General features: G+C 35.4%; 1 long non-coding RNA gene across 2 annotated transcripts; it reads right to left on the reverse strand.

Annotated features, from left to right (window-relative positions):
• Nucleotides 1-8645: 8645 nt before the first annotated feature.
• LOC116419432 lies at nt 8646-17800 on the reverse strand. 2 transcript variants are annotated; one of them, XR_004229746.1, is made up of 4 exons: nt 16642-17800; nt 15624-15699; nt 15074-15224; nt 8646-8915 (listed from the first exon to the last, which is right to left on the reverse strand). It is a non-coding gene; the product is annotated as an uncharacterized LOC116419432 (long non-coding RNA). The 2 variants fall into 2 exon arrangements; XR_004229745.1 differs by lacking the exon at nt 8646-8915 and having other exon boundaries at nt 14603-15224.
• Nucleotides 17801-21226: the final 3426 nt, after the last annotated feature.

Consider the following 21226-nt stretch of genomic DNA (forward strand, 5'->3'; position numbering starts at 1 on the left):
TAAGAAGCTCTTGGAGTCTCAGCTAGGAGTCAGTTAGGGAGATTGAGAAAGTAGGATTCAGTTGGGCAGAATGAAGGATTCGGAGAGAGCTAGAGGCTGAAGCTGGTAGAGGCAAAGGACAAGCTGCAAGAGCTCTAGGAACCAAGGAGAGAGATAGGCCTCTAAGAAAACTAACCAGGCTATTTTGAAGGAGACAATAAAGGATCTGAACTTTTAACAACTGGCTGCATTTGAGGTGATTATTACTTTGAACTGACTAAGCTGGCTTCAGAAGCCCCCCAAGAAACCTGCTCACAGAGAACGAATATATTATAGAGAAGAGAAATATATATATATATATATGACTCTATATATACATATATAACATGATTCCAGGTAAGATATATCCTTTCTGAGTTTCAGGTTCCTCAATTGTAAAGTGAGGGAGGGGATTTCAGTAGACTCTATGGTTCCTTCTAATTGTAAATGTATTCTATAAATTCTGCTATGTCTATAGTGGTCAAGACTAGCTTTAACAAATTCTTGAATTATGGTTCATCTTACTTTTCAATTTTCTTTTTTTTTAAAATAGTATTTTATTTTTCCAAATACAAAGATAGTTTTCAGCATTTACCTTTGCAAACCTTTTATGTTCCAAATTTTTCTCCCTATCTCCTCCCCTCTCCAACTCAGCAAGCGATCTAATAGAAGTTAAACACATACAGTTCTTCTAAACATATTTCCATATTCATCATGCTTCATAAGAAAAATCAGATCAAAAGGGGAAAAGACACAAGAAAGAAAGGGGAAAAAAAGCAAGCAAACAACAAAAAAGGGTGAAAATACTATGTTTTGATCCACATAGTATCTTTAGTTTTTTCTCTGGATGTGAATGGCTCTCTCCATCACATGTCTATTGGAATTACCTTAAATCACCTCATTGTTGAAAAGCGCCACATTCATCAGAGTTGATCATCACATAATCTTTTTTGCTATGTACAATGTTCTCTTGGTTCTGCTCACCACTTAGAAGTCTTTCTGAAATCATCCTGCTGATCGTTTTTTTTAGAACAATAATCCACTACATTCATATACCACAATTTATTCAGCCATTGCCCAATTGATGGATATCCACTCAGTTTCCAGTTTCTTGTCACTACAAAGAGGGCTGCCACAAATATTTTTGCACACGTATTGTCCTTTAATCTTCAAAGCCAGATTTAGCTTTGTGATAGGTAGTGTGGTAGAATGAATAGAATATTAGATTTGGAATCAAGAAGAAAACAGTTGAAATTCTACTTCTGACACTTACTAGCTGTATGACCATGAGCAAGTCACCAGACTTCCCTTAGTTGCAAGCAACTCTTTAAAACTTATCTGCTAGTATTACTACTGGGCTTATATCCCAAAGAGATCATAAAGAAGGGAAAGGGATCTGTATGTGCACTTAAAACTTATCTGCTATTATTACTACTGGGCTTATATCCCATTATTACTACTGGGTTTATATCCCAAAATGATCATAAAGAAGGGAAAGGGACCTGTATGTGCATGAATATTTGTGAAAGCCCTCTTTGTAGTGGCCAGAAACTGGAAACTGAGGAGATGCCCATCAATTGGAGAATGGCTGAATAAATTGTGGTATATGAATATTATGGAATATTATTGTTTGGTAAGAAATGACCAACAGGATGATTTCAGAAAGGCCTGGAGAGACTTACATGAACCGATGCTGAGTGAAATGAGCAGGACCAGGAGATCATTATATACTTCAACAACAATACTATATGATGACCAATTCTGATGGACCTGGCCCTCTTCAACAATGAGATGAACCAAATCAGTTCCAATGGAGCAGTAATGAACTGAACCAGCTACATGCAGCGAAAGAACTCTGGGAGATGACTAAGAACCATTATATTGATTTCCCAATCCCTATATTTTTGCCTGCCTGCACTTTGGATTTCCTTCACAGAGTCCGATTCTTTTTGTACAGCAAAATAACGGTTTGGTCATGTATACTTATTGTGTATCTAATTTATACTTTAATATATTTAACATCTACTGGTCATCCTGCCATCTAGGGGAAGGGGCGGGGGGAAGGAGGGGAAAAATTGGAACAAAAGGTTTGGCAATTGTAAATGCTGTAAAATTACCCATGCATATAACTTGTAAATAAAAAGCTATTAAAAATTTTAAAAATTAAAAAAAAAATAAAAGGGGAAAGAAACAGAAAAAAAAAATAAAACTTATCTGCTAAAGTACAGAGAAGTAGAGGGAGTTCCCACACTGAAGAAATCACATATTTCCATTTTGATGATGTAATTATTTGTTTAAGAGGACACACCTTTTTTTTTTCAGAAAGTTAATTAGTAAATGAACATATTTAAAATTTCACAGGCATGTTTGAATTTCAAATGCCATTTCATACCAAGGACTCAGCAATTTTTGTGCTGGTATATATTTCATAATTTCTTTTTAAAAGTCTAAGATCTTTAAAAAGTAGGTACAAAGTTCAGGTAGAAGAAAATCTAGAGAATAATAAAAATGATTAAAGAAATCTTTTTTTTTTTTTTTTCGCTAGGTGAAGACAGCATTTACCCTAGGATGATGATACTTTCTCCAAGTACAGGAAGAATGTTATGAGGGAAATAAGGATCATTTATTGTCCAAGTTTGCAGAGCATTTCACAAAGGGAAATGGAAATAAGGAAGAAGTAGCTGACAAAGCATATGATAAAATACTGTGAGGGACAACCCAGCAATCTCCATCTCTAATGATGTTCAAGAAGAGACCATACAAAATTATCTGCTCCCCAGTGAGATAGACATTCAGTTACTTAAAGCCAAGAGGCTAGATCAGATGGTATTTTTGTTTTATTTTATTGAATGACCACCATGTGCGTCCACCTGCAGATGCCATGGGGCACAAAAGAAATGCCCATTATGGGTTATGAGAAGTTCCTTTCTGGTTTGAATCTGTGATTTTGTGCTTTAAATAGCACCTTGGTAGTGTTCAAATGATGTTAATTTTTATGTTAATAATACTTCAAACACAAAGCAGACTACCAGTATTATCTCAAATTATATGTACTTGTGCTCATCATTGTGTAGAGATGATCCTGTATTCTCAAAGGTTGTTCTGGCAGAACATAAACTCTGGGAAGTTCTACCATGATGGACAAGGCAATGATAGAGTATATATTTGTTTTTAAGGACCTATTTAGACAAATTGAGAGAGGCCTCACTAAAGAATGAACTTCTGGGGATGATATTCCCTCTCAGCAATTCATGGAGACCATCTACACAAAGGAGTTGTAAAATGCATTGGTAGATAGAATACCTATCAATACCTATTTGGAATAGTATTCTGGTTCCATGTAATGCTAAAATTGAATGCTGAAATAATATGTGTGAAAAGATTTTTGAAGTTCCAAGATTCTTACAGAATGGAAAGAGTGATTATTTACTGTTAAAAAAAATAATAATCCTATATTTTGATTTGCAAAATGTCCAAGTTCCTTTATTTCTTTTCCATGCCCCACCTTTCTTATTTCATTCTTCATTGTGATCAAGCCCTTACTAAACTTCTAAAAATGTTGTGGTCTTGACATTTAATTATTACCAGAAAGAGTTCAGAGGGGTTGCCATTCCAATCGCTTTCAAGACAAGAGAAACTTGTTTTATTTTTAAACAAAGTTCCTTTGCTTATTTACTAAGATTCTATTCTTACCAATATGTTATTTTGCCTTTAATAAGCCTTCTATTTTGAGTTCTATAAAAGGATCTTTTATTTATTTACTTACTGGAAAATACTATGCTTTGATCCACATTCAGTCCCCATAGTCCTCTCTCTGGATGCAGATTGCTCTTTCTATCACAAGTCCATTGAAATTGCCTTGAATCACTATCTGGTTGAAAAGAGCCTAGTCCATCATAGTTGATCATCACATAATCTTGTTGCCGCTGTATACAATGTTCTCTTGGTTCTGTTTATTTCACCAAGCACCAGTCCATGCAAGTCTTTACAGGCCCCTCTAAAATCAGCCGGCTTGTCACTTCCCATAGAACAATGATATTCCATTACATTCATATACCATAACTCATTCAGCCATTCCCCAATTGATGGGCACTCAATTTCCAGTTCCTTGCCACTACCAGAAGGACTGCTACAAATATTTTTTGCACATGTTTTAAAAAAAGGAAAATAAAACTTCAAGTTAGTGAAATGCATCATAGCAAAACATATTTTGCTTGTTTATTTGTCTACTTTGTTTCACCAAGTTAAGAGGGAAATTTAGTCAATTTTTAGTTTTATTTTATAAGACCATATCTTGCATTCTCCAGTTTGATTTTTCTAGTCCTGAAAATTTTACCATAGAATATTAGAGCTAAAAAAGTTCTGAAAAATTATCTAGTATGGGAAGGGCAGCCAAGATGGCTGAATAATAGGAAAAAGTATCCACAAATTCTACCCCACAATACCTCCATGAGGATCTCCAATATATACTAAACTGAATTCTGATGGGAAAATTAAAAAAAAAAAATCACAATGAGCCATTTGTCCAGCCCAGGTCAACGAAGAGAGGCAGAAAAGTCAGCAGACACAGGGTACAAGGTCTAGCCAGAATGGCCTCTCATAGCATTTCAGCATAGGGAGAGGCAGAAAGATGTCAGATCCAGCATAGAGATTCCTGACTTTGTGCAGGGAATGGGAATAAGTGATAGCTGATAACTCCATGACTTACTCGTTCTACAAATCCAGGACTTACTGAGGAGAGGACCTGTACTTAGGGGTAGCATTCCAAGGGGAAGATCTGCTGTGGATGGTAGGTTATATATTGAGCAAAGAGAAAATCTAGAAATAAGCAGCCCCTGAGTGTCTCTGGCCTTAGGAGTGGAACGGGGTCTCATTTCCTACTTTCAGCCAACATGGAGTTCTGAAACCTATAGGGGAATAACACAATCAGAAATCACAAACCAAAGCAGAACTTGCAGGATTTTTTTCTTTTCTCTTCTCTTTCTTTCTTCTTTTTTTTTTTTTTTATTCTGAACCTTCTTTCTAGCAAACTCTTAAGTTCAACAGCAATCTACTAAAATTATAGTCTGGCCCTTTGTTGCTCAGATCCAAATCCAGGTCAGAAACCTGTGGAATTCAGACCAGTAGAGCCAAGCACAAACTTTGCTTTGGAACAGATCATTCTGCAAGTTCTGAAAGCTTGGAGATTTCCAGCCTAAAATGGCCCTAAGATTTTGGAATAATACAACATTTACTATTCCAGAAAGTAGCAACAGGATCCTAAAGGACACAGATTCATCCCAGATAGTTCCTCCAGAAGAGCATAGAGCCTTATCTTAACAATGTCCCAAGTCAGGAAGAAAGGTAGAAAAATGAAAAAAAAAGTCCCATATAGAATACTATTATAGTGATATGGATGTTCTAAAAAACAAACTCAGAAAAAAAAAAAAGATTCCAAAACATTTATAAGCAAACCCTCAAAGAAGAATATAGCATGGACAGAAGTTCAACCAGAATTCCTGGAAGATATGAAACAAAAGAGTTTTTTTTCCCTTTTTTTTGAGTTAATTTTTTTTTGTTGTTGTAAATACAATGGAAGTATTAAGAGGAAAAGATATGGAAAAGAAATGAGAGCAATGAAAGAAAGAAACAGAAAAGTAAATAACAGATTGGAGGAACAAAACCTTATCTAAACAACAAACCATGAAAATTAACAGGTACCAACAAGAAGATAATAATCCCATGAGACAAAAAATATTTAACACCAAAACACTGGAAAAATAGCATAAAATGAATTATCTTGAACCAAAAACAATGGAAAATAGATTTAGGATAGATAATTTATAATCATTGGATTATTTGAAAACTATGACCTAAAAAAAGAAAATTTAGATATCTTATTTCAAGAGATCATAGGAGAAAATTGACCATATCTCTTGGAACAAAAGGGCAATATGGAAATCAAAAGAATATTTGGATCATCTCCTGAAATAATTCTCTAAATAAAGTTTCCAAGGAACATTATAACCAAAATCTGGAGCTTAAAAGTAAAAAAAAAAATATTAGAAATAGCAGGAAAGAAATAATTCAAGTAGCAAAGAGCCAATTAGAATCTCATATGATTTAGTGTCTACTAATAAAAAAAAAAAAAAAAGGAATAGGCATCTTGGAATACAATCTTCCAGAGGGATATATATTCCAAAGGCTATAGGCATTTAACAAATAACTTACCCAGAAAAATAGTATAATATGTCAAGAGAAAAAAAGTGGAATTTTAATGAAACAGAGGACTTCTGATCATTCCTGATGAAAGTCCAGAATCACATGGAAACTTTTAAATGCAAACACAAGAATTAAGAAAAGTATAAAACATCATAAGGGACTAAGTATAAACTATTTAAAGTCTAATATAGAAAGATAATACAAGTATAATTTTAGAATTTTTTTTAATCTTCTGAGGTTGTAGAGGTAGTCTAATTAAACAAAGGACCTGGGAATGGCTCTACTATGTTTTGATTATCTTAAAAGAAGAATGGAAAGGAAGGGCAAGAGGAATATACTATGAAGGAAAAAGAGGAAGGAAGGGGAAAATTATCTTATACAACTATGGGTTTTAGTAGAATTCTATATAAAAAAGCACTAACGACTGGTGATACTGGAATGTCACTCTCATCTGGGCTTGTCAAAGAAGAAAAGAATTTATACACATAAGCACACACACATAGTTGTGTACTGAAATATATTTCACACAATATGGAAATAGGAAGGAAAGTGGAGAAGGTTGTAGGGAGAAATAGAAGAGGGCAGATTAAGGGAAGGATTCACCATAAGCAAAACAAACTAAGGATGTACTAAAACCTTAATAGTAACCCTTTTTATAGTGATAATGAACCAGAAACTGAGGGACTGCTCATCAACTGGAGAATGACTAAATGAGTTATGGTATATAAATGTGATGTAATACTACTTTGCTATAAAAATTGAGTAAAGAGTTGGTTTCAGAGAAATCTGAGATTTGTATGAAGATGAAGAGTGAAGTAAGTAGAACCAGGAATACAATTTATACAGTAACAATATCAAAAAAACAAGTTTTAAAGAACTTTGATTAACACCATAAGTAACGATGATTCCAGAGGACTCATGATGAAATATGCTACCCATTTCTTGAAAGAGATGTGATAGACACAGAATTGCAAACTGAAACATTTTTTAACCTGGTCGATGTAATAATTTGTTTTGCTTGACTACATTTGTACAAAAGTTTTGTTTTATTTTCTCTTCAATGGGAAAAAGAAAAATGGGAGAGAAAGTAGATTTTCTTTTCTTTTTTTGAAAAATCAAATTTAATTTAAAAAATAAAAGCTAAGAAAAAAAATCTAGTATGAATTCTTTGTTTTACATGTGAAGGAACTGGAACTTAGAGAAATTAGGTGAATTGTTCAAGATGACTGAAAGAGTTAGTGGGGCCCAAGAAACAAAATCATCCTGCAGCACCTAAAGATATTTGGTGTCATGCATTAGGCACATAGTCATCCAATGAATACTCAACAAACTTCATTATTTAAAGTAATGTCCATTGAAAACATTTTTACAGTTAAAGGTTCTGATAAAGGCCTCATTTCCAAAATATATAGAGAATTGACTCTAATTTATAAGAAATCAAGCCATTCTCCAATTGATAAATGGTCAAAGGATATGAACAGACGATTTTCAGATGATGAAATTGAAACTATTTCCACTCATATGAAAAAGATGCTCCAAATCACTATTGATCAGAGAAATGCAAATTAAGACAACTCTGAAATATCACTACACACCTGTCAGATTGCCTAAGATGACAGGAAAAAATAATGATCAATGTTGGAGGGGATGTGGGAAAACTGGGACACATGCATTTGTTGGTGGAGTTATGAATGAATCCAACCATTCTGGAGAGCAATCTGGAATTATGCCCAAAAAGTTATCAAACTGTGCATACCCTTTGACCAAGCAGTGCTATTATTGGGCTTATATCCCAAAGAAATACTAAAGAAGGGAAAGGGACCTGTATGTGCCAAAATGTTTGTGGCAGCCCTCTTTGTAGTGGCCAGAAACTGGAAACTGAGTGGATGCCCACCAACTGGAGAATGGTTGGGTAAATTGTGGTATATGAATGTTATGGAATATTATTGTTCTGTAAGAAATGACCAGCAGGATGATTTCAGAAAGGCCTGGAGAGATATGAACTGATGCTAAGTGAAATGAGCAGGACCAGGAGATCATTATATACCTCAACAACAATACTGTATAAGGATGTATTCTAATGGAAGTGGATATCTTTGATAAAGAGAAGATCTGATTCAGTTCCAATGGATCAATGATGGAGAGAAGCAGCTACACCCAAAGAAAGAATACTGGGAAATGAATGTAAACTGCTTGCATTTTTGCTTTTCTTCCCAGACTATTTTTACCCTCTGAATCCAATTCTTCCTGTGCAACAAGAGAACTGTTTGGTTCTGCACACATATATTGTATCTAGGATATACTATAACATATTTAACATGTATAAGACTGCTGACCATCTAGGGGAGGGGGTGGAGGGAGAGAGGGGAAAATTGTAACAGAAGTGAATGAAAGGGATAATATTGTAAAAAATTACCCAAGCATATGTACTGTCAATAAGAAGTTATAATTATTTTAAAAAAAAAAGTAATGCCCATTATTTGTAAGACTTTACATATGAGTTGCCCTAATACAGAATTTGTTGCAATTGAAAAGCTTTAGCATGTGCTCTGTGTGTATGTATGAATATATATATATATATATATCAACATAAATCATTTGTCCTGTTTCTTTTATTGTGGTACATATATTTTATTTTTTGAGGTCCCTGATGAATAAATTGTACTGCTCTCCCCAAAGGTTGTTGATGTTTTTCACTGAAATAAAAATAAAATGGTTCTACATCAGCATGACACACTAATAAAAGATACATGGAATCCATGAGTGAAGAAAAGAAACATAAATCATCAGAAAGCACAAAAAAAGGCCCAAGAGTTTTCAGCCATATCCTAAAGCAGCATTTTCCAAACTATTTTGGCTACAGAACACTTTTAAGTCTGAAATATATTGGCAGAGCTCATAAAAACTGTTCTGGAGACTTTCATAAAGGTTTGGACTATCCCCAGGGATAAAAGGTTGGCTAGTCAGGGGAATTTGAGAGCAAAATAAAAGGAACCTACTTTGATGCAGAGAAACTGCTACACATAATAAGTATTTTTGGTGCCTACGTAGCTTCATGTTTAATATATTACAGAAGCAATATATCTTTTTTTATTTTTAATAAAACCATTATTCACATTATGTGGAGCACTAGGCTTCCATAGATGCCAAAGAGGGCATGATATTTCCTCCATGAGGTCCTTTCCAGATCATCTCTCCAGTTTTGAGTATTTTCTCTCATTCTCAGAAATTACTTTGTATTTATTTTTCAAAAACTTATTTATTGTTTCTAGTAAAATTTCAGCTCCTTCAAATTAGGAGTCTATGTATTCCGAAGACAAAGTACATTAAAGGTACCTTATTAATATGAAGTGAAGTGGGTAAAATACTTGTAAATAGTAATTAAAATTATTGATTTCAACTGATTTTCAACTTTATAATCCTATACTAAATATCCTACAGGAAATGTCTGTACTGAAAAGCAGTTTGCCAGAATAGATGGAGAGCTTGAATGTGAACAGAGGAAGTTCTTCAGTGCCTTCAGGGAGATTAATCCTCCCATTGGAGGATTGAGAGTGGGAGGGTAACCAATCAAAATTAGAAAGGATTAATGATTGATTATTGTATAGATGCAGTCCTAGGCAACTTCATTAAAGACTTAACTTAAGTAGCATCATGGTATAGTAGAAAGAATGAAGGGCTTGGAATCAAGAGATCTCTGGTTTTGAATCTTGCCTTTGACACATACTATCTATGTAACTTTGATCTTAATGTTTCCAAATCTTAGTTTCTTTAGCTGTAGAATGACAAAATTTTGCTTGTAGAATTTTTCTTACATAGTTGTCGTGAAGATCAAATGAAATGACATAAGCAAAGCACTTTTTCATACCCTAAAATGCTATATACATATTGGGTATTAGTGTTATACATGATCAATTCACTGGAACCTGTCTATAATTTATTCAATTCAACTCAAAAGGCATTTATTAAGTGACTAAGACTTAAGAAAATGAAGCTATTCATATCCTTGAAAAGATTATCTTCTCTTAGAGGGAAATAGCAAGTACACAGCTAAGTTAATTGTAATTTATAATAATAATTACAAATACAAATAAATACAAAATAATTTGTGGACAACAAAAGCACCTGAGAGAATTAGGAACAGCTTAATTTATTTTAATTTAATTTATTAATTTTAATTAACTTACTTTAGAGTAGGGTTAGGTGCACAGAAAGGTCTCTCACCATCTAAAGGGACTTAGTAAAGTCCAAAGAATTTTCTTGCTGTAATCCATGAGTTAGAACTCCAAGTTCTGGGTTTATACATGTTGGGGTAAATCTTCAGAGGGTGCTTCCTAAATCATATTCCTGACTTTTTTGGCAAAATGCCTGTGAAGAGTTTTCAATGGAAAATCCAGAATATTGCATAGGTAATGTCTATGTCTCTACAGATCTGATTTAAAAGGTCCCATCTTCTATACAAATACTCATGGTAACAATGCACATTAGAAACTTCATTTTACCTGTATTTTACATTTTCAATGCAAAACAATACAAAGTACTTTCAGTGCCCATAACAATCAGGAAAACACCTTCCCTCTACTGAGTCATATTTTCCATCCCAAGAAAACTTACATATTTCTCCCATCTACCCTGAGGACTTGACCTTCAAGAAAGAAAAGTTGCTACATATCTTGGAGAATCCCACCTTTCCCTACCCCACCCAAGAAAGTATACATGCACCCAGTTTTATAAAGGTACTCTGAGGATTGGCACTTCTCTCAGAAAAGAAACAGACTTGGATATACTAGAGGAGGCAAACTTTCACATTTCAGTACTTTCCTCTCAGGAATATATATAGTTTTCTAGTAATAGAGACTACTCTACTCTAAAGTCTTGACCTTGAAGATCAAGTCCCAAATCAAAACAAAACAACAAAGATTTCAGATACCCAGAACATGAGAAATTCAGAATCAGACTGAACAGTAGCAACATCAATAAGCTTAGTCATTTCTCAGGGAGGTCCAATTACTATGGAAGAAACAAAGACTAAGGACAGAGAGCTGGCGTTAAGCAACTCATACAAGGGATAAATGCTAGAATACATACATGGCTGAATTCATCTACTCATATAACTGTCCATGACTGATATAATTTATGGGTCAATTAGCCTTTTGAAGAAGTGTATGTAATGCATTAACACCAGGTTCTCTTGGTGCCTTTTGACCTCTATTTAAGGGAAAATTGTTGAAAGAACACCTTGAGAAACTTTAGAGCATAGAAGTTGCCAACCAGTTTCCAGAACCTTTTTTCTAGCCCATAGCTCTCCTATCCTTTAGATACTGGAAATGTCCCTGAGGTAGGTGAGAGTTCCAGGTGGATTAATTTTGCATCTTTTTTATTCTTCCACAAGCACTAAGAAGAAATGGCATCTGGACACAGGGAATAAAGTTTGAATATGATAGGGGTCTTGGGCAGCAATGCTCCAAGAAAGGGTGAATATTTAAGGAGATATCCTAGAAGGAATTGGAATTGGAAGACTACTGATTGGTTATATAAGTGAGAGGAAAAGATTCTATGGCTTATTCTCATATCTCCTTAAAAGACACGGTAGAACAAAGTACCTTAGTCAAATTTACCACCTTATTTCCTATCAGCAATGGCCTCCACAATGTTTAGGGATGATTAACAGTAGTATTTAGTCTTAGAATGGCATTTAGCTCTACTTTGGTAGTTATTTCCAACAAAAAAATTATACTCTGCTGGGATTGTGGTTTCAGAGGTGTGGAGTGAGATTCAGGAAGAATTGTCAATAGAACCAATAGTTGACAAAAGATATATTGGAATAAAAGTGAATAGAGCTATTATAACAGTATTCCATGTCAGGAGATATAGAGTGTAAGGTCCTTGAGGGCAGGGCTATTTTTTGCCTCTTTTTGTATACCCAGCGCTGAGTACAGTACCTGACACATAATAAATGCTTAGTAAATGTTGATTGATTAGTTTTATCCAATCCTGATAATTTGAGAGATAGCAACAGAGGTATTGTATGGAATTAGCATTCTGTATCTGTTCATTGCATTGCAGGGGGTAGACCATGAACATAGGAATTATGGAGGAATGTCTACATACAAAATTTTATTAAGGCCCAACTTTATGAAAGGTTCTGATCTGGGAATAAAAAGATGAAAACAATAATCTCCACTTTCTCACATTTTACTGTGACACTATAACATGCACACAGACAACTAAAATATAAAACAGGGAGGGAAGGTGATAAGGAAAAGATCAGATAAAATATTTCAGTGAACTCTGAGAAAAAAGTGACAACTTAGAACTGCTGGAAATATTGAAAGCTTCATGAAAAAGCTGGCACCTGAGCTGAACCTCAAAGAAAGATAAGGCTTCTTAAATATCAAGAAGTCTAGATGAAGGGAGGGTCTTATGTGAATGCATGCATGAAGGTGGGAGATAGAAAGTTGCTAATTGCTTAGTTTATCTGGAACATGGCAAATTTAATGGGGAGTTTTGTTAAAAAACAAAACAAAACAAAAAAAAAAACTGGGAAGTTAGGCTGAAGATAGGTCATAAAGGGCCTTAAGTGCTAAGCGAACAAGATTGTATTTTATCCCAGATTTTATCCCAGTTTTTATAGAGAGTAAGTGAAGGTTTCTGAGTGACCTGGTCAGCTCATGGATCATATCTGGAAGACTATTTCAGCAGTTGTGTGAAGGATGGAATGGAGAGAAGAGATACAGGGGGCAGAAATACCAACTAAGAGGAAAGGTCAGGCAAGAGAATATTAGGCCTTTCTTAGGCAGGAGTGTGAGGGATTGAGAAGTGATAGATACTGCATTGAGCACTCACTGATCAGTGAGCATTCACTCCCAGCTTTCATGCTATGATTCTCCTCTCCTTTAAGATCTTATCACTTAACCCACCCCTCCCCAAGCCTTAGACTTTTCTTCTATGGAATGGAAGTAATAATACTTGGCAAAGAGGATAGTGTCCTAGGTCAGAAGTCAGGAAGACTCATCTTTGTTAGTTAAAATCTGGCCTCAGACACTTACTAGCTGTGTGACCCTAGTCAAGTCATTTCACCCTTATTGACTCAATTTCCTCAAGTGTAAAATGAGGTGGAGAAGGAAATGGCAAATCTCTCCAGCATCTTTGCCAAGAAAATCCCAAATAGGGTCATGAAGAGTCAGGACACAATTAAAAACATCTGATTTTTGTGATTTGTCCTTCCTTCTCAAAGAGATTTGATGACATCATGAAGGTGATATCCTGACTTGGTGAATGAATCAGAATTTTTTCTATTTTTTTCTCTTTTTATTTATTTCATTCTGATCATAACAAACATTTCCATAACATAGTAGGATGGGGTGCAGGAAGATGATTGCACATGAAAGTGGAAATATATACAACTTGTTATTCCTTTTAAGTATATATATATATATATATATATATATATATATATATATATATATATTAAAGTTATCATGTAACTTTTCCCTCCTCTCTTCTCCCCCCCTCCATGGCTACTATTAGGCACAAATATGTATAAATGTATATGTAATCATTCTATATGTGTTTCTTTTTATCACTTCTCTCACTGGATACAGATAGTATCTTCCTTCATAGGTTCTTTATAGTTAATTTGGGTATTTGTAATAGTCAAAATAAATTAGTTGCTCAAAGCTATTCTTAAAATAATGCTTTTACTACATACAATATTGTTTTGATTTTGCTCATTTGTTTCTTTATTACTTCATTCAAGCCTTTCCATGTTTTTCTAAGACCATCTTTTCTTATAACACAGTAGTATTACAATAAACAATATCACAATGTGTTTAGCTACTACCCAGTTGATGGTCATCCCCTCAATTTCCACTTCTTTACCACCACAAATAGAGCTGCTATCAATATTTTAGAAATATAGATTCTTTTCCTTTTTCCATATTCATATTTGGAAACAGACTTAGTGGTGGTATTGCTGGTTGAAAGAGAATATGTAGTTTAATAATTCTTTGAGCATAATTCCTGATTATTTCCCAAAATTGTTGGATCCTTTCACAGTTCTACTAACAGCGAATTAATGTCCTAATTTTTCCACATTTTCTCCAATATTTGTCACTTTCTCCTTCATTCACTTTAGTCAATCTGATAAGTATAAAATGATATCTCAAAGTTGTTTTGATTTGTGTTTCTCTAACCAAAAGTTATTTGGAACATTTTTTCATATGACTATAAATGGTTTTGATTTTTTTCCATGGGAAAACTTCCTATTCATATCCTTTGACCATTTATCAATGACTCATATTCTTTTAAATTTGACAAAGTTCTTTATATATTTGAGAAATGAAACCTTTATCTGAGAAATTCTGCTTTCCTTCTGATCTTGGTTATATTTATTTGTACAAAATGTTTTAAATTTAATATAAATCAAAATTATACCTCACACTACTCCTATGCCCTTTTTATTCATAAATTGTTCACCTATCCATAAATATAATAAGCAATATTTTCAATTTTTTGGGTAATATCTCTCTTTATATTCAGCCAGTGGTACCCAAGAGTCATTTGGTAAATTTTCAATGTGAGAATTTTACACTCTAGGAATTAGGAGGCATATTTCCTCCTATATTTTCCTCCATATATTCATTTTGACCTTATCTAGGTAAATCATACAAGATATTGATCTATGCCCAATTTTTGCCACACTGCTTTCCAGCAATTTTTACCAAATAATGAATTCTTAGCTCTAAAACTTAAGTCATTCACTTGTTAAACATAAGATTACTATAGCATTGCATTTGCACGTTGCATGTCTGAGTGAATTTTGATTAAGTGAAGCAAAGCTGCACAGACTTACTCTTTTATCCAATGTCACTGAAGTCCAGTGGCAAAAGCAAAAATCAAGATGACTGGTGATGGCTCTGGATGGATGCTGTGAGTGAACTTGACCTTTCTAAATTAAAGGTTTCAGTTTGTCTCTGAGGCAACATCCATTCAATGGCTAAAAGCTAGGTAAGAATTGAGACAAAATTTGCTATCAAAAAAATATCAGCCTGGAAGGGGAGACCCTCAAAGTTTTTGGCCAAAACAGGGAACAATTGCTATTTACTCTTATTTTAAGCCAACAAACCTAAACAATGAGGAACAGAATAACATCTCACTCATTGAACTGTTGTACAGAGAGCACCTAAGCATTAAAACATTATGTGAATGGGAGTTACCATTGTTATCTTTGTAGAATTAGCAGGATTTGAATTGTAACTGAGTAGTTAAGTTTTGTGAAGTTATCAACAATACCCAGGTATTATGGTCTCCCCAAGTGGGGCAGGTCTATAATAAATAACATCTATCGACACAAAGAATTAAAATGGAACTGTGAATGAAAGGAATAAGAGATCTTTTCTCACCTGAATCTTTGTTCTGGGCACATATTTGTGTATACATATTACACAGGTCATGACAGACTTACTGCCTTCTAAGGTCCTAGATAAATAAGAACAAGATCTTTAAAACTAATCCACCATCTGATCATGATGACATTTGTTTTATTTGTACAAAAAGTTTTAAATTTATAATCAAAATTATACCTCACACTATTCCCTATCCTCTTTTTGTTCATAAATTGTTCACCTATCCATAAATATGACAGGCAATATCTTCAATTTTTTGGTAATATCTTTTTTTATATTCAGGACACAGAGGTCAGTCAAAGCCTAGCCATTCACTTGCATTTGAGAAAAATCATACAGGGAAGATGGGAGGGGTGGACACTGAATCAATGTATAAGCCGGGACAGGTAAATGCTCCTAATGTCTTTAGAAGAGGACCTCAATGAGATCAAGGTTAAGGTGAATGATTGCAAAATTCTAGGCCCATGAGAGGGCTTACTAAGACTGATCTTCATCCAGTACCCCCAAATTCACCCTTCTCTGTTCACTTTTTCTCACTGTTTCATTTTATCAATACTTTATCCAGGTGTTTTTCCATAATAGATGACAAGTCCCAATGATTTAGAAAAGACTTATTCAGGATATTGTCCATTACTACACTGAAATGAAGTTTCCAGAAAAGAGCAATGAGTTTATTTGGCAATATGTATGACAGGGGATGGACACCATTGTTCACCTTCTTCTCAACTATTTCTGTTTGGATGTTTCTTTTTTTTTTTTTATTTTGAAAAAAAATTCTTTATAACATCATTCCTTGCACTCACTTCTGTTCCTACTTTTTCCCTCCCTCCCTCCCACCCCCTCCTCCGGATGGCAAGCAGTCATATACATGTTAAATATGTCACAGTATATTGGATAACTTTCAATGAGATAGCCAAGACAGCCAAAGTACAAGTAGAGATCCTTAGGCAAATGGCAGAAGTTCTCCAGAAGTATGAGAGATCCCAGGTATAGTGAGATGTCTTCTTCTACTTACTTGGGTCCCTCAGTAATAGGACTCTGTTCTGATGATACTAAATTAAGTAGGCAAGTAGCTTTCCTCTGTAGATTTGTAGACTGAATGACCGATACTTCTTACAGAGACACATTTGGAACATGACTCATTTGTAAGTTGGTAAATCAAGAAATATTACCTATAGGCAGAAATTAAATTATAAAGACATGAGGTGACATAAGTAAGTATCTATTGGGGCCATCTGTCTAATAAATGACATAGAACAATATATGAAAGAGACAGAGGGCAATGGCAGTCTATATTTGGTTTAGTTGGTTTATAAATAGATTAGATAATCCCTCCACAAATTAGTAATAGCAGTAGCTAGCATTTATTTAGTGCTTTAAGATTTGACAATTATTCTAATAATAACTCAATGAAACCTCATAACAACTTTGGGAAGTAGGTGCTTTTATCATCCCCATTTTACAGAGGAGGAAATTGAGGCACAGAGATGTTAAATGACAACCAGGGTTACAGTTATTAAGTGACTGAGCCTGGATTTGAATTCAGATCTTTCCTGACTCCATGTCTAGATTCTATTCACGTGCCTGTTGGGCTCCATGGAAACTGCTTTATTCAGAAGATCTTGGTTGAAGGTACAGAAAATTTTAGTATGGTTGATAATAAATCTCTGGCTCTGATAGAACTCTCTGATTTCCCAGTTTGCCTCATTAGCCTGGTGGTTATGTAGTTGTTAATCACTAACTAGACTTCTTTAAAGTCACCAATCAAGGATTGTTTTTGTTTTGACGTAGAGATAGATCAAAGATAAATGCATATGACAGAGGGCAGATCTGGTATTGGAAAAAGCAAAGTTCAAGTCCCAATTCTTGTATAAAAGTTGAGAGGCAATGGGGAGTGTAATGTCCGGGCTAGCTTTCTGGAGGTCCTTCCGACAGGCCTTGGTCTCAGCAGGATAGATACCACGGGAATGATCAGGAATAGAGCCCAGAGTCTTTATTCTGGCCCAGTCTTGATCTTAGTGGAGGAGCGCAGGAAGCAGGAGAGCCACCAGGAGGTTGATCAAAAATGGAATGTCTCATATCCAGTCCTTTTCAGCCCTTAAACACTTTAATACAATTATATCATTACTGCATACTGAGTATGTGTGAACTAGAGAATTACATCACTGTGCTAAGTACTAAGTATATGTATACTAAAGAACCATCATCTCATCAATTCCACTGACTTAACACCTTGTGGTAAGTATCCTTGTTTCAAGTATACTTCTCCAAAGTTCCAGCCCTCTATAGGGGAAGGCCCTTAATTTTCCCCAGGGAACTCTCTAAGGTTAATATAAGTTAAGTATTGCCATTTTAAGAAATTTCTATCCTAGGAAATACCCACACTCAAAGATGTTGTGAGGCTCAAATGAGAGAATGGACTTAAGGCATTTTGCAAGCCCTAAACTACTATATATACGCCAGTTATCATCATTCTATCTTCCAGTCTGGCCTCCAGTTCAGCAGTGATTTCATTCCCTGAGCCTTCTGGGGCATGCATTCTTGCTGAGCTCAAACAGTATTTATAGACAAAGCAGGGGTATGCTTGTAAATGTTTAACAACTGGGCTCTTGAGGGGAACAGGAATCTATGTAAACATACTTTTAAGTTTAATCTGCATTAACACTTTCCCAAGTCTAGACAATCAACAAAACAATAAATCAGGCCCAGGTTTATTTTTGTCTCCTAATTCCTAGAGTGTAAAATTCTCACATTGAAAATTTACCAAATGACTCTTGGGTACCACTGGCTCCTGCTGCCTAAACCTATTTATGAAATCAAAGGCTTGAACAAAAAACAAAACACAGAAAGTACTTCATCTCGAGTGGCTTGCAAATCATACTAATGCAAACTTTGCCTCTGCTTGCTTGGCTGTCGAGAAAGTCCAGGGGCAGCTAAGTCTAAATGGGGAAAATTGTTCATTTACATGCTCCATCGCTTTGTCGGATTCTGGAGAAGGAAGGTTGTGGTCCATGCCAGATCATAAAACTACATCTTCCTCCTTGAGAGTGGCTACTCGATCCTGAAAAGTCTCATTTTCTAACTGATGATGGTAAAGTCCTTCTTTTAAAGCTTGATTTGTATAGCCTGAAAAACTGCAATGATAGCCTCAAAAGTCCTTCCTGTGAAAGGAAGTAAAAGGTAAAGGCAGAAGTTCAAATCTTGGGTCCCCACCCTTGTAGGAGTCAGAGCACTGGATGCTCAGCTATTTTTCTGCAAGTTTCAGCCATGAGAACCTATAGTATTCACTAAATGTAGTGAAACTAGAGTTATTTTTACAAGCAGTCTATGGGTAGTCCTTGGCAATAAACAAACACCTAATTTATAAATGACTCATACTTACAAAAGTCCACTTAACATTTCCAGGATGGATCTGCCCCACCCTTCTCCTCGGAGTCAGAGCCCTCTTGGCCGCTGCCACAATCCTAAGTGCAGAGTTCCTGGATCCAGAACGGTAAGAAGGGACCAATCGGAGAGCAGAGAAAACTTAGTGGAGCAGACCCATCCCCAATATTTTTCTCCTTCATCACCAGAGATCTTCACTTCATTTTATTTTACAGTTTATTTTTGTTGTTATTCATTTGTTCTATCCTACCAGTTTTTAAGTCAATTGAGCTCTCTTAGGGAAAAAAAGCCCTCAAACAACAACCAATTACATCTGGGATGGTTAAAGGGCTAATTCTGGATTTTGTTCCCATATTAGAGTGAATTAATTCAATTAGATAGCTTTCCATTTTGCACCTGGCAGAGAGCACTTAACATGGAAGGAATGAATATTTTGATTGAGCTGAAGGGGATAGTAGTAATTTAAGAAAAGAATGCTCTGGGGCATGACAGGGCCAGGTGGGGAGTTGAGGACTGATTACATTTATTCCTTCAATATTTATTCAAATAAGATGAAGTGGTTACTATGTGCAGCATACTGTGAAAAGTCGATTACGGCAAAAGCTGTAATCCCAGATTGGTTTACAGTTTAGTAAGGGAAATTAAACATATGTGAAACTAGACAACAAAAAAGGATATATTGTCTTCTCTAAGAGATATAGTCTGTTATGGGAGCTCAGAAAAGAGAGAGAGAGAGAGAGAGAGAGAGAGAGAGAGAGAGAGAGAGAGAGAGAGAGAGAGAGATTACTTCTAGATCAGGGAATCACTAGAGCTCTGGGGACCTGACATGAACCTTGAACTCCAGCTGATCTACTAGGGTTGACAGTCTGGTAAGTTGGAATGTCCAAGGTGTTGTCCTTAGTTACTCAGGACTCCAGAGGCACTAAGTCAGCTATGTATGACATTGCTCAGTCTGTATGTGCAGACCAAAGAATAAACAGGGAAATCGCTCAGATTCTTTCCATCTTCATAGCACCCTTGGTCTCCAGAGTAAAAAGAAGCATATGCAAAAGAATGCCAAAAGAGTAATAATCATTTTCAACATTAGACTTCACTCAGAAAATGGGTGGGTAACTTTTTCCTCTTTTTTCTTTCTCTTTGGTGCATTAGACATCTTGCTGTTGCTAGGATCACTGGTTAGTACTCTTGGGATATAGTTCAGCATCATGGTCTAAAAAGGCTTGGAACCTAAATATAATTTAAAACAATATTCTTATGGGGGAAAGGGTTCCAAGTTTTGGACAATGAATTTACAATGGTTTTTTTTTTTGGTGGGGGTGGGGGTGAGGTGGGAAGTAGGGGGGAGGGGAGGAGGGAGAAGTATTTTGTAAATTGGGTATTATTGAATAGCATTCCAGGAAATCTCATCTGAGAGAAACAACAATCTCTTTGTTGTCTCTGACAACATCTCTTTGAATCTCTGACATGTAATAATAATAGTTGCTTATATTAAATTATTATTTTACATATTACATATAATACATTTACATATTACATATTACATATATTACATTATATTAAAACTATTTGACTATTGCACCCTGCAACCCCACATTTCCCTCCCCACTGTGTTGTAATTCAAAATCCAAACCTGTTCTTTGAGCCCTATTTAATTAGAAAAACTAGTATAACCAAAAGTTGCATAGGAGCACACATGGAACAGTCAGGTATGACTCAGTGCTTGTGCTCTCTGGAGATGATGGGCCTCAGGCTTGTTCTAGCCATGTCTGACTTAGCCTTGAAGGGTTTGCACATGCAGATGACAAAGCAACTGTCTTATCTGCAGTTGAGCAAGAGACTGATGAGTCACTGAACCTTTATAAAGGGAGGATCTCTGGCTCTGGCTCTGGTTTTTTCTTCTCTCTGCTGAGGATCACTTGGGACTGTTTATGGTTACGGAAAAGGTAGCTTGCCTCTTCCATTAATGTGGCAGATAAAGGCATTGTGCTCCTAAGTGAGCCTGGTCCTGGTTTGGGGGCTGCATCTTCTGAGTTTCTTGTTGTCTGATCTTGGGTTAATGGGTAGTGACCCCATATAGGATGGAGGCATCCAAGCTTGGGGGCTATTTTGTGAGTCTGAAATTTTGAAGAAGCTAACTCCTTAGGGGGTATTTGGAAAGAATATTGGACAATTATTTGAGCTCTTTTGAAAGAAGGTGACCACCAGGCAAGAGAACA

The sequence above is a fragment of the Sarcophilus harrisii genome, chromosome 5 (assembly GCF_902635505.1).
Source record: "Sarcophilus harrisii chromosome 5, mSarHar1.11, whole genome shotgun sequence".
NCBI lineage: Eukaryota > Metazoa > Chordata > Mammalia > Dasyuromorphia > Dasyuridae > Sarcophilus > Sarcophilus harrisii.